The sequence below is a fragment of the Strix uralensis genome, chromosome 1 (genome assembly GCF_047716275.1).
Source record: "Strix uralensis isolate ZFMK-TIS-50842 chromosome 1, bStrUra1, whole genome shotgun sequence".
Taxonomy (NCBI): Eukaryota; Metazoa; Chordata; class Aves; order Strigiformes; family Strigidae; genus Strix; species Strix uralensis.
This window is the reverse complement of record NC_133972.1, coordinates 21,965,549-21,980,385: the sequence shown is the minus strand read 5'-3', so window position 1 is coordinate 21,980,385 and position 14,837 is coordinate 21,965,549.

Below are 14,837 nucleotides of genomic sequence, written 5' to 3'. Positions count from 1 at the left end.
TCACTATCTGGAATTTATTCAAAGCCAATCCTTTCATTTTTAAATAATGCTATTAAGATAATTACTAGAAGTGCACAATTAAATTGAAATGTCAATCTTCATATATTTATTTCTTGTATTTGTGAGAGAATAACTCCTGAATATTCATTTATCTAATGAATATTCACCTCTGTATTTTCACTACTAATGAAAACAAAAAGCAAAAAACCTTTCATGAGACTATCAGAAATTCAAATGATCATATTTCATTAGAATCATATTATCTTGCTAGAAATACAAAATTAAAATTTTTGGTGCAAACTAATTATTTACATTTTACCTTGATTTTCATTATTTTTCTATTGCTTTCCTTGATTATGATGTGCTTGATTCATTACTCTCACTCAACAGTGAACAGTGTTTCAGCCCAAGCCCCCAAGCGTGGATCAAATACATTATAAATCTTCAGCAATGCTGTAGTTTGGATGAGTTATACTTCTGCTTTCCTCCATGGAATATATAATTTTTTGAACTCCCTTGATGGCCTCTCTCCTTGGAGAAAAAAATGGTTCATCGTATGTATCCCAGCTGTGTTCTATCCTTGGTGAGGACTCTGAAGCTCACAGGGAGTGTGTAGATATGAAACAACTGAACTACAAATTTAGTGAGAGTGTTATTTGCTCATTATACACTCCATAAAAATGAATGTTTCTGAACGGAAAGACCTTCACTTTTGGCCGAACTAAATTGTTTTTCAGACATCTGTGTGTTTGGCCATATTCACCTATTTCAGCAGTTTGGTAGCTTTTTGTGATGTGTCAGCAGCAGTGGGACAATATGCCAGTCCTTGTGGGTAATATCCAAGAGCCTCTTTCATAAAGAAACAATGCTTGAGTGCAGAGAGCCAAGGTTTGCACCTGAAGACAGAGCAGATTGCTCTTCTGTAATTTTAGAACCACAGTATTACAGATCCTTCCAAACTGCTCTGTGGAGTAGCCAAGCTATGCACCATTTTATGCTAGCTTTTTTTTTTTTTCTTATTTCTAACATACTTTGCATATAAGATTTGACATACTTTGATTAAGGGCCAAATCCTGCTCCTTTAGAATACTGGCAAATAGAAATTTCATTAAGGCTAAGCAGTGGTGTGCACACATGCGTGGGTGGGCAGGAAGGTGATAACTGAGGTTTCCTTGGCACCACGTTTTCTTTCCAGTCCATGAGAGTACTCATGGGGCTGATTCTCTCCTCATCCTTTTCTTTTTTCATCTTAAGCAGAACATTTGTATGTATGTTTTTTCCATGCCAAAATGGAATTTCATTTATACAGAGAGTACAAGATATTTCACATTAAAATGCACTGGAATGGTTTATAGAAATGCGAGCTTTGCAAGCAGGTTCCTATTTTACAGACTTTGCAGTGTTTGGTATTAATTATTTTGTTCAAAACAAAAGGAGAGGAAACATCGTCAAGCAGACTTTACCGCTATTAATATTTTGCCCTGTCGAGGCCTGCTACTATGTGGCTAAAGTAATTTATTTTTAGAATGCCCCAGTGAATTAGGGGCCTACAAGCCCTTTACTGCAGTGATGTAGACATGTTGGAGCTTTGATGCTGATGGTTAAGTGAAGATGGATGCGAGGCTTCTGAATCTTCAGGTTCTTGAACATTCTTCCTGATTTGGTTTACCATACTGTTAAAAATTGCAAATATCTAATCTAAAACCCTACGTCTGTAGGCATTCTTAACTTTTGAGGTGTTTTGAATGATGGCAAGGTTCCAACATGCTTTATGAGAGGCTGCACACAAAACTTGAGTATGAATAACAGATATTTCAAAAGGGAATAAGATTTTTGCAGCATGACTACATTGTCTCTGAAGTGGTTTACACAGTGGAATAATAGTTTTAGTGTTGAAAATAGTGTTGGCTCTGCTTTATTCCTTAGTCAGAAAACCACAATACCAGAAGTGTAGGACATTATTAACCTTGTTGTATACTGATGTTAGAGATAAAATTGCAGTTTATCATTGTTTTGCTGGGCTTTTAGATGTATCTGTTCTTCCATACCCCTGAGGACACTTACTGTTAAGATGGATTTAGGATGTTTTCTTCCAAGTACAAAATTTTGTACAAGAAAAACAAACATCCACTATTCAAAAGACAGACCTATAGACACAAGAAACTGAAAAACATTCTCCTAACAGTAATAATTCCTTACAAAGATAGATACAGTGTACATAGTATCATGCATTATGCATTTTGTCTAATATACTGCTCAATAACAAGGTAGGAAATCGATAGTGTTTCATTATGCCATTTTACGAACAAACTTAATCATATGTCCTAGTCAAATAGTTATCTGTAAGACGTTACACTGCAAGGCATATTTACTCACATGCATTCCTCAGAAGGTCACTAAAAGCTGTAGGTGTTGCAGACATCCTTGGCAAGGTTTGAGCACCTCTGAATATGGGGATCATGAGCCACAGGAGGAAATCTCTGTGTCTCTAAAATCTGTGCTCACAACGGCTTTAATGCATTTTCACATAGCTCTTTGCTGTAGAGCTCTCATTTTCCCCTTGCTTTTGTAACAGCTCTGGTGTTACCCCTGAACCTTTTCTAAAGTTGAATGTTGTGGTTTTTTCACTTCTTTCTTGGTTCTTTGACTTGCTAGTTAACTTTATTAAAAGCGGCTAATTAGAGGGAAAATGACAGTTTGCTATCATTACCTAACACAGTGGAATGTATGAAGTGGGAGAGAAATGGGAGGAAGACCTTCATGGATCACTTTGATTTTGCTTGCTACCCCAAGGATAATGAAGCCAGCTAGGCCTCATGTTTTTCTCCCAGAAAAGCAGTAAATTATCTTCTTTTAGTCTTGCACAGTTATTTTCTGTCAATGAAGAATATTCTGCTTTGTCCCTGGTACAGGCTACAAAATATAATGTTTGACTGTGCTCTCCATCCTTAGCTTAATGTATCTGGAATTATTTGCTAGTAAAAGTTTAAGAAGAATGGGTATTACTGCCACATCCAGACTATATACAACCTCTGCACGTATAAATTTGTACAAACTCTGCCACTGACATTTCCCTTTTACTTTGCTTCAAAATATGAACTTTTCTTTATGGCTTTGAGATGAAGTCCATACATAGAAGCAGGGTAAGGAATCCAGATGCCAAGCTATAGAAGACATCTGTCTGCCACCTCTGAGAAGGAAAAAATTTAAAAGGCACCCTTGTCCTTTTGTATTGCATTGTTTATATGCTCAAAACAACACAATGCTGACTGCAGGTGGCTTTCTCCACTTTCTGGTTGCTGCAGACGACTTTCTTTGCAAGATCTATGTGGACAGTAGTTGTCTCACTAAGCATTTAGGTTCTGCTCCAGGAACCAGGAACTTTTTAGTCAAACAGTATTCTGAAGCAGTTTTAAATTACCCAAGTCAGTTGCTACTGGGTCAAGCACACTGTACTAGGCTGGAGTCAACAGATCATGCCAGGGCAAGTTTGAAGTTCAGCTAATACAAGATTTGTTGCTCTCTCATCCACACAGGCATTTTGCTTTGTTTAATTTGTGATAGTGCTTGGACTATGTATTAAAAATGTAATTTTTTTTTTTTTCTGTAACAGGATATGAATGACTGGACATGATAAATAATGAAATCTCTTGTAAATGTATCTACATGAGTATTTCATATTCTTAGAGGTGTGAATTCAACCCATGTCTGAGAATGCTCTGAACTATCTGACAGAGCTTGTTTGCTTTTGCTCCATCCCTCTCCTACTGATGACACAAGTCCGTGGCAGCTTAAGATCACACCATTTTTCAAAAGTTCAGTGTGCCTACACGTGCATGGAAAACCAAGGAGCAGACTGTGAATCTTCACCATTTTGTTGCAAAGTCTGTAACAGTGGAAGTGGAAGGAAGCAAGTTAAATTGGTCTCGTCTTTCTCTTTGGAAGTCTGCTTTCCCCCTCTACAGTATAGATATAGGGATTGGCTGCAACAGTCAGTACAAGTTTTAAAGAGCTCTCAGAGGCTAAATATGAATGCTAGCTGGCAAGCAACGTGCGAGGAATTTCTCAGTGTAGGCGTACTCTGAGAGTGAGAGATAAGGAGTTCACTAGTACTAGGTATGTTTCAGAACCAAAATGGGTAAAAGTATTTTTTTCAGCAGTTACTTTTTGACTGACTGAAAATTAACACATATATCAAATAGATGGATTTGATCATGAAATTACAGTATTTCTCATCCTCTAGGAAGGGGCAAAGCAGAAACAGGAAAATTGAGACAGTGGTGTTTGAGAAGGTAGATCTCAATAATCTTTGAGAGTTCATAGGATGTTTTGTGAGAGTTGGATCTGAAGGAAAAAAAAGAGATTGAAGATAGCTCACAACTGATGAAATAATATTGAGGGTACAGTGGAAAGACAAGTGTAGAAAGAAACCAACTTGGCTAAACTGTAAGTGCTTCATTGACCTTTAACACAAGGAAGAAGAATACAGAAGTTGGAGTGCAGATCAGGTAGCTAGGACAAGTCTCAAAGTGCAATGTGGGTAGGCAGAGGAAAAAATCAGAAGGGCCAGTGAACAAAATGAGATGCAGTTAGGTACATCAAAAGTAACTGGAAATGACTCAAAAAATACATTAGTGGTAAGACAAAGAACAAGAAAAGTTTGTCCACTACTGACTCTGAGGGTAAATATGTTAAAGGTGTCTTTTGTATCACTCTTCACTTAAAGCTCAATGGCAATCTTTCACAATTAATACTAATGACAAATGAAGACAATCTGAGCCTTTACACCAGGTGCACCAGGCCAAACAGTACTTAGATGTATCTGATATTTTAAGACTGCTGACAACCTCTGTCTCTGTTGAACAATTGACCAAAGCTATTTGAGTTATACTGAAGATTCATGAACGACAGAGGACATACCAGAAGACTGAAATATAACTCAGTGTAGTGCTTCTCTTGTTGGAGAACAAGAAGAGTTGGGGATTTATAGCGTAATTTTAATCCCCAGAACAAGTACTAGTTCTGATAAAATTTTGTAAAAACCTAGACAGTAATGGGATGAGTAAAAACCTCTCCCCTCTTGCCATCCTCTTGCCTCCCTGCAAATGCAAGAAAAATGAGTGTTATTTAAAATGGCAAGACAGGATCTGACTCTGCACAAGTCAATACTTAGTTGTAGCAACTCGTGTAATTCAGCTTTCTAGCACTGTTCCCCGTATGCATCAGGAAAAATTCCTGTAGTTACAGATGTAGAAATTACTGGCGTGGTAGCCAACACGAATACCCATCTGGCACTTTAAACAAGCTTTCTGGACTGTCTTGCGTAGGACCAAGGTATTAGTTTCTCACTGGAGAATTTCTTTCTTTGATTTTGTGTCTATTTCATATTAAGTATTGCCAGCTTGGTTTTAAATGCAAAGTTTAGCCAGCCACATTTGGTAACACACATTCAGTTTTTGATGGTGGCGGGGGTCCAGAGAATACTGAAGTATATATAAAGGGGAAATCTGCATTCTCACATTATCTGATACTGAACAGGATGTGCCACCAAGCCTGTAATCAATGTTTATTAAAGGAAGGAATAAATGTTGCATGACCTTCCAGTCCTAGATATAGCTGCCTCATTCTATTTAATAAGCAGAGGAGGTTTATAGTCTTTGCCCAGCCATTTCCCAAGATACGTTTTTTTACTAGGCTTTCTCACGATGTGACTTTATTGCTTCTTGCTGTGTTAAGGTCCTACATTGTCTTGTCTGTTCTCTGACTGAGATACATTTGTCAGAAGATCAACTGCTATGAATCAATGGACCTCCAGTGAAACTGTTGCAGGAACATTGATTTACAACAACAGAATATTGTCTCTTCACAAACTGGTGATGTCATTAACTATTTAGAAGCCAAGTTTAAAAAAATGTATCCAGCACAGACCAGAAAACCACAGTAATTCCATTTCATAGAAAATGTTAAGAAAAAATGTTTAGCATGAAATGAAGCCAAGAGGTATAGATGGAGAGAAGCTGATGATCCTAGAGAGTGAGTATTCCAAATGATAAGAATAGTGAACAATGCCATGATTTGAGACACCTGTGTTTTTCAGCCTGTGCTTCAAATCAAGTACAACGGGGGCTGTAACTAACTTTCCATCCATTCTCTCTGAATTACCTAGCTGCAGAGTTACTTTGTCCAGCTCCAGATTCCATCCTGGATCTGATGCATTTTAATTAGAATCAGTGTTTCCGGAAATGTCATTTTTGACATTCATTTTTGACAGAACAGCATTCTTCAGTGGGAAGTAAGTAAATTTGTAAGTGGGAAGTAATTATCTATACAGTATAGTCATTATTTTTTTAGTGAGCTCTAATTGTGTCTAAATGACAGCTGGCATGAGAATGATAACTTTTCAAAGCAAGCCAGCTTGGTATCACTTCAGAAGAAGAAAGGAAAAAGATTTTTAACAAATGTGGATCCATGGAATATAGCATAGGCAGTGTGCAAATGGTCACTGCTCTCCTCCTGTGGATTTGTAACTATACAGTTGTTTACGATTTGCTCATATAGTTCTTGATAAATGCATCGAAGTCTCAAAATACTATTATGGCCTCATAAAACCTAATTCAAATGCAATTTCATTTGCCCTGCATTGCAGCAATTGCTTAAACCACTTTTGAAGGTCTTCATACTAAGAACATTCTGGACTGATTGTGATTGTTCAAATCACTTGGCTGAATGGAATGAAAATACACTCACGTTTCATGGAAAAAGGTAAAAAAAAGAACAAACTTAACACATACAATGAATAAACAACCAGTGAAAATTGTACAGAACAGAATCCCATTATTAGATGCTATTGAATTTCTAACAAGTCATATACAATTATTATTGCTAAGCAATAAATGATTAGCAGCAGATCATTTATATGACTATTCAGGTCTGTAGAAATTGTCTTTAAACTGAAGATAGAATAATACTGTGGAAATGCAGTGAAGAAAGGTCTTGTTTAACCTAAAGATAAAACATTATTGTGGAAATGCAGCCAAGAAAGATAATATTTTACCATTTTTCTCCTGTATGGCTCTTACCGTCGTTCACGTTCATTTTCCCACTCTTTTGTCTTTATCATTTATGCATTTTTGTTACAATTTCTAAGCATGCTTGATATTTCAGCCAAAGCTGAGTGCTGTTATTTGCACTCGGATGCCTATACAAAGTCTGTGCTAGTAGAATTTTAAGGTAAATCTGTTCCTTGCTGTTGTGAGTCTGAACAAGTGTACTGTGCTGCAGTGCAATGACATTCCTCATTACAAGAGAGTCACAGGGAGGCGTGTGGCAGTCTTTCAGGTGGGAGAGCAACCATCTTCTCAATATGAGAAGGCATTTGTCAAGGTTGATACAGGGGCATGAGGATACAGAAAAGGAAACCAATGTCACACACAAACCTGAGACTATGTGACTGTATTCTTTCTGTAATAATTTATGTGAAATTGGTACTTCATGATTCGTGTGAAGTATGAGGATAGAGAGAGGGTTCTCTGCAAGTATGAATTTGAGGCTATAGGGCTGACTTCATACAGGAAGAAAAACATCGATAGAAGTTTAATTAAAATTATTTGTATTATTTTATGTGCACATTTATACACTTTTAAAAATACATTGTTTTTAGATTTTGCATCAGGTATCAAAATTCTCTGTAGTAGCTGAAGTTGTTGCATGAGCAATTTAGTAATCTGAGACTTTTTAAGACTGTTAGGGTGTGGTTTCTACCTCCTCTAGCTTCAGCTGAAAGATGAGATTGGAAGGGTATGAGTTTTTGAGTTTTCCAGCTGTTGTTTTTTATGTATATATTTATATAACATGTATGTATATATAAAAAAATTTAATATTTATATAAAAATTAGATTTATATAAGTATGCTACCATGTTTTATACATCAGAAGTATCCCCAGGTTTCAGCAGTCTGCTCAAACAGTCATGCAGTCTGGTCATGAACAGATCGTTCACAGAATCACAGAATCACAGGATCGTCTAGGTTGGTAAAGACCTTGAAGATCATCTAGTCCAACCATTAACCTTGTTTGAGAACACAGGGTTAACCTTACTGGAGTGAATCAACTACTTATTGAAACGAAAATTACAAAAATTATTTGTATCGTGACGTCTGTAGAGGGACTTTGTCCTTCCTATAATTTGCTGATAATGCAGTGCTTTTCACGAGAGCATGAGGTAGTTCTTTCTCCCAACCAACAGATAATCAGTTATCTTTATTCCACTACAGATTCAGAGAAACAAGTAGTGATATGGTATGAATATCCACATAGGCAAATCAGCTTATGCCTTGAAAAGTGTTTTTAGATAAAGCTCAGTGATTGTTCTGTGAAAGAGTAGGTTAAATTCATGTAAATCTGGTTTGTGATTGTATATTTTTGGTCCAAATCAAGGGAGGATCATTCACACAAATCACCAAACCAGACTCCAGTCTCTTACCCAAATATCAAGATTAATTTTGAAAGGTTTGATGCTATCTTTGTGCACTGAACAGTTTTCATCTGCCACTGAAATGTAAAGCAAGTTTGTATCCTTCGTGCTTTCATATGAGTGCAGATCTTCCCCTAGCCTAGTTTAATAAATGTAGCTGTGTAAAGAAGTTTTCAAGGAGAAAATAAATCTTTCTAGTTTGTGTCTCAACTCAGTAATATTTTTCCCTCTTTTTTTGCAAGTGAAACTAATGGTAACTAGAAAATTTATATGTTGCATTTCATTGGTAGGTGAGAAGATGCCATTTGGGTACCAGATAAGTGAATAACAATAGGAAGGAGGCATCTCATATTCTCTAATAACTGCGATTTGTGGGCACTTTTCACGGGACTGCTGTTGTGCAGAAATGGGAATGCATGTGTTCCCGTTTACCTGTAATGGGAGGTAAGTGGAACTTGCTTTTTCAATCTCTTATCGGAAGAGGGAAGCTGCTTAGTTTATCACTCCTGATCTAAAGTATCAGGTTTTGCCTGTTGTATTAATTTCATTTGCTTTTCAATTCATTCACTATCAAGATGAAAGTCTGTATTAGACAAAATGCAGACCTGTCCTTTTCACAGGTTTCTGATTGTTTCAAATCTGCTGCACTGCAACACACTTTTTGTCTTTCTTTCCTGGAGAAGTTATAAACTGGTTCCTTTCTAGTTGAATAATAAAGAAAAGCATCTGTTTCATGATTTTTTGTTTGATTGGTTTTGGTTTTGTTTTTTTAATAAAGACATTACAAATTAGGGTATTTAGCAGAAAAATCAGTGCCATACAGAAGAGACCTCCCTTTCTTAGCTAATAATAAAAAGCTTCTGAATCTTATGTTGCTGGTACATCTTTTAGGGTTGAATGTGGAACAAGTATGTTTGTTAGCAAGAACTTAAACACATACATGTGCACACTTCATTTGAAATAAAACGAGATGGGGAAGTTGGGAATCACATAGATAAGGGGTTCACAGCTGGGCATTTTTGATGAGTGGAATGAACTCTGGTTTTGTTTGAATGCTGAAGGTTTAGTTTATTTGCCTAATAAAATGGTGATGGTATTTTGGAGGTAGTTAGAAACCCCTTACTGAGATCAGAGTGCTATTTTGTTAAGTTCTGTGAAAATACATGGAAGACAGGTAATGAATGGTCTACGGAGCTCACAGCAAGACTGTGAAGACAGTCTATGTTACTTCAGAGGTCAGGAATTGAACACAGATCTGAATAATACGTGGAGTTTGCATTCTGAATGCGTTAGCTTGTATTAGATTAAAAAAACAAGAAGTGGACAGTTGTTTTTAAAATAGTTAAAATGGATCAAAAAGTGAAAACAAATCTATTGACAGTGAAAACAAATCTCTTAAGACCATGAAAAGAGAGTTGGAGAACAAGAACCTTGTTAACTCAAACTCTTATCTTTAGCCATAACTGCAAATAGCTGAGCCTTTCTGTTTCCTCACCACTTCTCTGCCCTTGTGATAGTGGTGACAATGTTAGTCTAAAGGCCTCCATTGAAAACCAGGTTTTGGCAAGAAAGATGGATTGTTTCAGTCTCTTCAGGCAAGGCACAAGCTAGAAACAGAGAGTTCCTGACAAAACTCCCACTGGGGCAGTTTCTATTCTCACTACCGTTTGTTTTATTTCTTCACTTTGGAGAAATGAAAAAACCAAATTTGCTGCCATTGAAAGGGAGGCTATATGTATTATATGTATTATAGTGCTGACTATCCTCACATATCTATTCTCTGTATATTATTGTTTTACCTCGTTTCAACACTACTCTGCTGTGCTGTAGATTGCAGACCACAGTGGGACAGTTTGTGAGTAATTTTGAAAGCCAAATGTTTTCTTGGAGAAATGGATCTACCTTACATGTATCTGCATCATGCTGCTCTGTAGAAGTGATTTTTCAAAGAGGGTGAATCAAGCCAGCATACTGTCTGCCAACACTTTGAAATGTTATTGAGCCATATAAAAGTAGTGGAAGATGAATGTCAGTAACTATGATGAGATAAAGAAGAAAACAGTAGTCAATAAAGTAAAGCTAGTTTACCATCATTTTAAGTGTAATCTGGAACAGAAACCAATTTGGCTGATCCTCAGCAGCTTTTTTATAAGGATACCTAACCAGCTCTTTAAGCAGGTGGATCACAGCATAGTTCTTTCCATAATTCCAGGAACTGTGTAGCTAGAGATCTACAAAATTGTTAGTGGTATGGAGAAAATAACTAGAGAACAAACTATTAACTGTTTTTTCCACTATAAAAATTCAAGATGTGACTGAAAGTACCACACTGTCTGTTTGAAATCCAAAAACCAAAGTGGCTTTTTACCACTGTGTCATGTCATTACACTATGGATGCCACAGGATGTTGTGAACACTAAGAGTTTACTTGGGTTTAAAGAGCAAATGGACAAGTTTGCAGAACTATCTGTGCAGGCTCTTAAATACGAAGACTCCACTCTGACTCTGGAAATCCCTGATTCCCCAGTTCTTTAAGGCTGGGAGACATAGCATGACATGTTTGTCCTGTTCTCTCTTGTGTCACAGGTACAATATTACTAGATACAGAGCACTGGACTGGGTGGACCTTTGTTCTGACACAGAACAATGTGGCAGTTCTAATGTTGGCCGATCCGGGATTTTTGTTTATTACTATGTACTAGATGTATCCTGTTCCTTTCTGTTTCTTTCTGTTTCTCTGTTTGACAGGTAGCCAGGTACCAACACTGGGTCCATGTTGGGAAGACTGGTAGACAATCTTGCATGTTGGGAAGATTGTCTACCAGTCTAGGGCATATAAGTCAGTGTCTTTCTTGCTGTACAATTCTAATTTTTAAATTCTATTTTTCAAAAATATCAGAGTTGTTACATGAACTCAGTTACTGGATATCTAAATCCAGTCTACTTCATACTACTATCTAAGGGTAGTAGGTAAAACATAAGGTCTTACACTAATTGTGAGCCAAAGCCCAAGTCTTTCTTTTGTCCGAATTTAGTTCTGTATCAGGACATTCCTGGGTTTTGTTTTACAGGATTATCCCAGATTACCAGCTAAGAGTGCAACATACTGCAGGACTAATACTGCTATCACTATTTCTGGAACACTGGAGTAGCTCTCTTCTTGAAATCATTCAGAGTATAATTAGTTCCATTGTGTGGTAAATATACTTACTTACAGTACTGTGTACTATACTGCACCAAAGAAAGATATAAAAGTGCTTTCAAAATGTAGCATACATAAAATGGAGAACATAAACCTGTTGTTTATTGTTTTCTTTGTAAACTACACTGTATTTTTGATATGCTTAATTCTGTACTCTAAGTATTTTGCAAGTTTTGCAAGTAAACCAAATACTGATTTCTGTATCTATAACCTCATCCAACACCTGCTGGAATGAGGAGAAGGTTAGTTTTCAGTTCTTCTTTGTTGTAACATTGGTCTGAGTTTTACATTCTATCAGTCTTAATGGAGGAAGACTGGAGGCTACAGTGGGGTGTTTGCACTTGATTACATGCTCCCTCATCATTCCTTCACTAGCTTTGGCTCCCTGACTGCAGATGCAAGACCAGAACACAAGACAGATCTCTCTTCTCCTGTTTATGATGCATGCAGTATGATATCATCCACCTTTTATCACTCTAAACTTATTGTCTTCTTGAGTCAGAAACTTCAAAGCGTTTAGCTTCAACTATCCTTTTTATTTCCCTTTAGATTTTGTAGTTAGTATTCTACACACTATGCTTTCAAAGTTGGTGTCTTAACAGTATGTTTTGGCCTAGCTGCTTCTGTTCCCCAGGAAATTCTGACTTCCATACTGATTCTGAATGATTTTTTTTGGTCTTTGAAATTCTGGAATTTCCTAGGAAAAAATACTTCTGTATTTTCCAGTCTTAGCACATCAGTACAGTGTCACATCCTAAGGCTGGGAGATCAGGGGCAGCTGAAGTGCAGCTGTATCAGCTGAGTGGTGGCAGCACTGCATTGGTGTGAGGACTACTGAAAAACCAGAGCCCCCTGTTAGGAAGGTAATGGGTTGAGGTGGCTGCAGGAGCCTATGCCATCCTACTGCCTTGGGTCTTCACTGCACACCTCTGCTGGCCCAGCTGACTGCAAAATGGTTTTCAAGGATGCCAGGGTTGTATATTGATGAAAAGCTTCTCCTGGAGTTCCCCTCTCATGAATTTGCTGAGCCTTGGCCATGAGGATCTTTGCTAGTTGAAGAGTTTGATTAGTGGCCTGTAGTATTAAAGGTTGTTCACCTCTCATTGAACAGATTCTTCCTTTTGTACCTTATGTCTTAGTTCAGAACAAGGATTTGGAAGGTTCCTTCTTTGGGACCATTGCTGATCCTCTACAAGTGAAGTTGTCCCAGGTGATCTCCCCCATCACCATCCTGGCTTCCCTTTTGTTTCTGTATAGGCCCTGGGAGGAGAAAAAATTCTTCATGAATATTCTCAGTGAGGATTAAACAGGAAGAGACAATAACCTCTAATAGTTTATAAAGGTACATATAATAAAAGCATTAAAGAGCAATGAAAGAAATGTCTACCTTGACAGAGAACTACATAGCAGTACAGTTTTCCATTAGTTAACAACTTCTAACACTAACTGCCTTAAATCAGCTTTTAAAGTAGCAAACAGTTGAGTGCATTTTAAAGTTGAACTTTTATCACTGGGTTTTGGCTCTATTCCCAGCAAAGAAACACACAAAATAACTTGTTTATGGGCTCTGAAAAAAGTCAGGTTTGCTTTCTGATGCTTTATTTCTACTTAGGGAAAAATAATAATTCCTCAAGCCATCAGTTTCATTCTGAGATTAAATGGAATAAAGAGCTTGAGGAATCCAAATAAACATGCCCAGTATTGCACATCAATGCAGAGGGACTGATGCCTGGTGAGGGGACGGGACTGCTGGCTTCCTTTGGCTTCCTCTAACTCTTCCATCAGTCATTTGTGGTTGTATACATGTCAGAAAGCACTTGACTCTGAGTCTTCTGTGGGCCTGATGGGAGATGCCTCTGTGGCCTTGCTGTTCCTTGTTTTCTTCAGAGTATGTGGATATGGGAGATCTGGGCTGCAGCCTTCACAGTGGTGCTTCTAAGCATAAAACTGAGGACCTGTTTTATGTGCCCTTCAAGGTAGCACTAAAGCTGAGGATGGTGGATAGTACGATAGTCTTGGAGGACTGGGTAGGGCACGAGGCCAGGCTGGTGCAGTCTTATCCCTAGTGTCCACTGGGTGGACTAAGGAATGAAGACGTTTACATGCTGTATATATATCTCCATGCACCAGTACATGCTGGTGGCCTCCAGCTGGAAAGCAGCTTGGCAGAAAAGGACCTGGGGATTCTGGTGGACACCAGGTTGAACACAAGCCAACAATGTGCCCTTGCCGCAAAGAAGGTGAATGGTATCCTGGGTTGTATTGGACAAAGTATTGCCAGCAGGCTGAGGGAGATGATCCTTCCTCTCTATTCAGCACTGGTGAGGCCACACCTGGAGTCCTGGGTCCAGTTCTGGGCTCTCCAGTACAAGAGGAAGATGGACATGCTGGAGAGAGTCCAGTGAAGGGCCATTGAGACGATTAGGGGATCAGAGCATCTCTCCTATGAGGAAAGGCTGAGAGAGCTGGGATGGTTCTGCCTGGAGAAGAGATGGTTTGAGGAGATCTTATTAATATATTTAAATACCTGAAAGGAGGACACACAGAGGACAGAGGCAGGGTTTTTTTCAGTGATGCCCAGTGACAGGACCAGAGGCAATGGGCACAAATTGAAAACCAGGGGGTTCCCCCTGAACTTCAGGAAACACTTTTTCTACTGCAGGGGTGACTGAGCACTGGCACAGGTTGCCAAGAGAGGTTTTGTGGAGTCTCCATCCTTGGAGATAATCAAAGCCATCTGGACATGGACCTTGGCAACTGGCTTTAGGTGGCCCTGCTTGAGTAGGGGGTTGAACCAAATGACCTCCAGAGGTCCCTGCCAACCTCAGAATCACAGAATGATCTAGGTTGGAAAGGACCTTGAAGATCATCTAGTCCAACCGTTAACCTAGCACTGACAGTTCCCAACTACACCATATCCCTATGTCTGGTTTGCTAATAAAAATGTAGTCTAGCAAACCTATTCTCCATGTTCCAGCCATGTCAGAGGAAATCAGCAGTTACCGAGAGATTTTTAGATAATAGTTTTCTTCCATCTGCGTTTGTTCTTCATTCATAGATATTAAAAGCATCCTGCATCCTGCCTTGCCTCCTGGCTCCTCCCCATAGCCTGTGCTTCCTCATGTTGTCCTGACCCTGTCCAGGGGTTTTTGTCTGTGCTTTC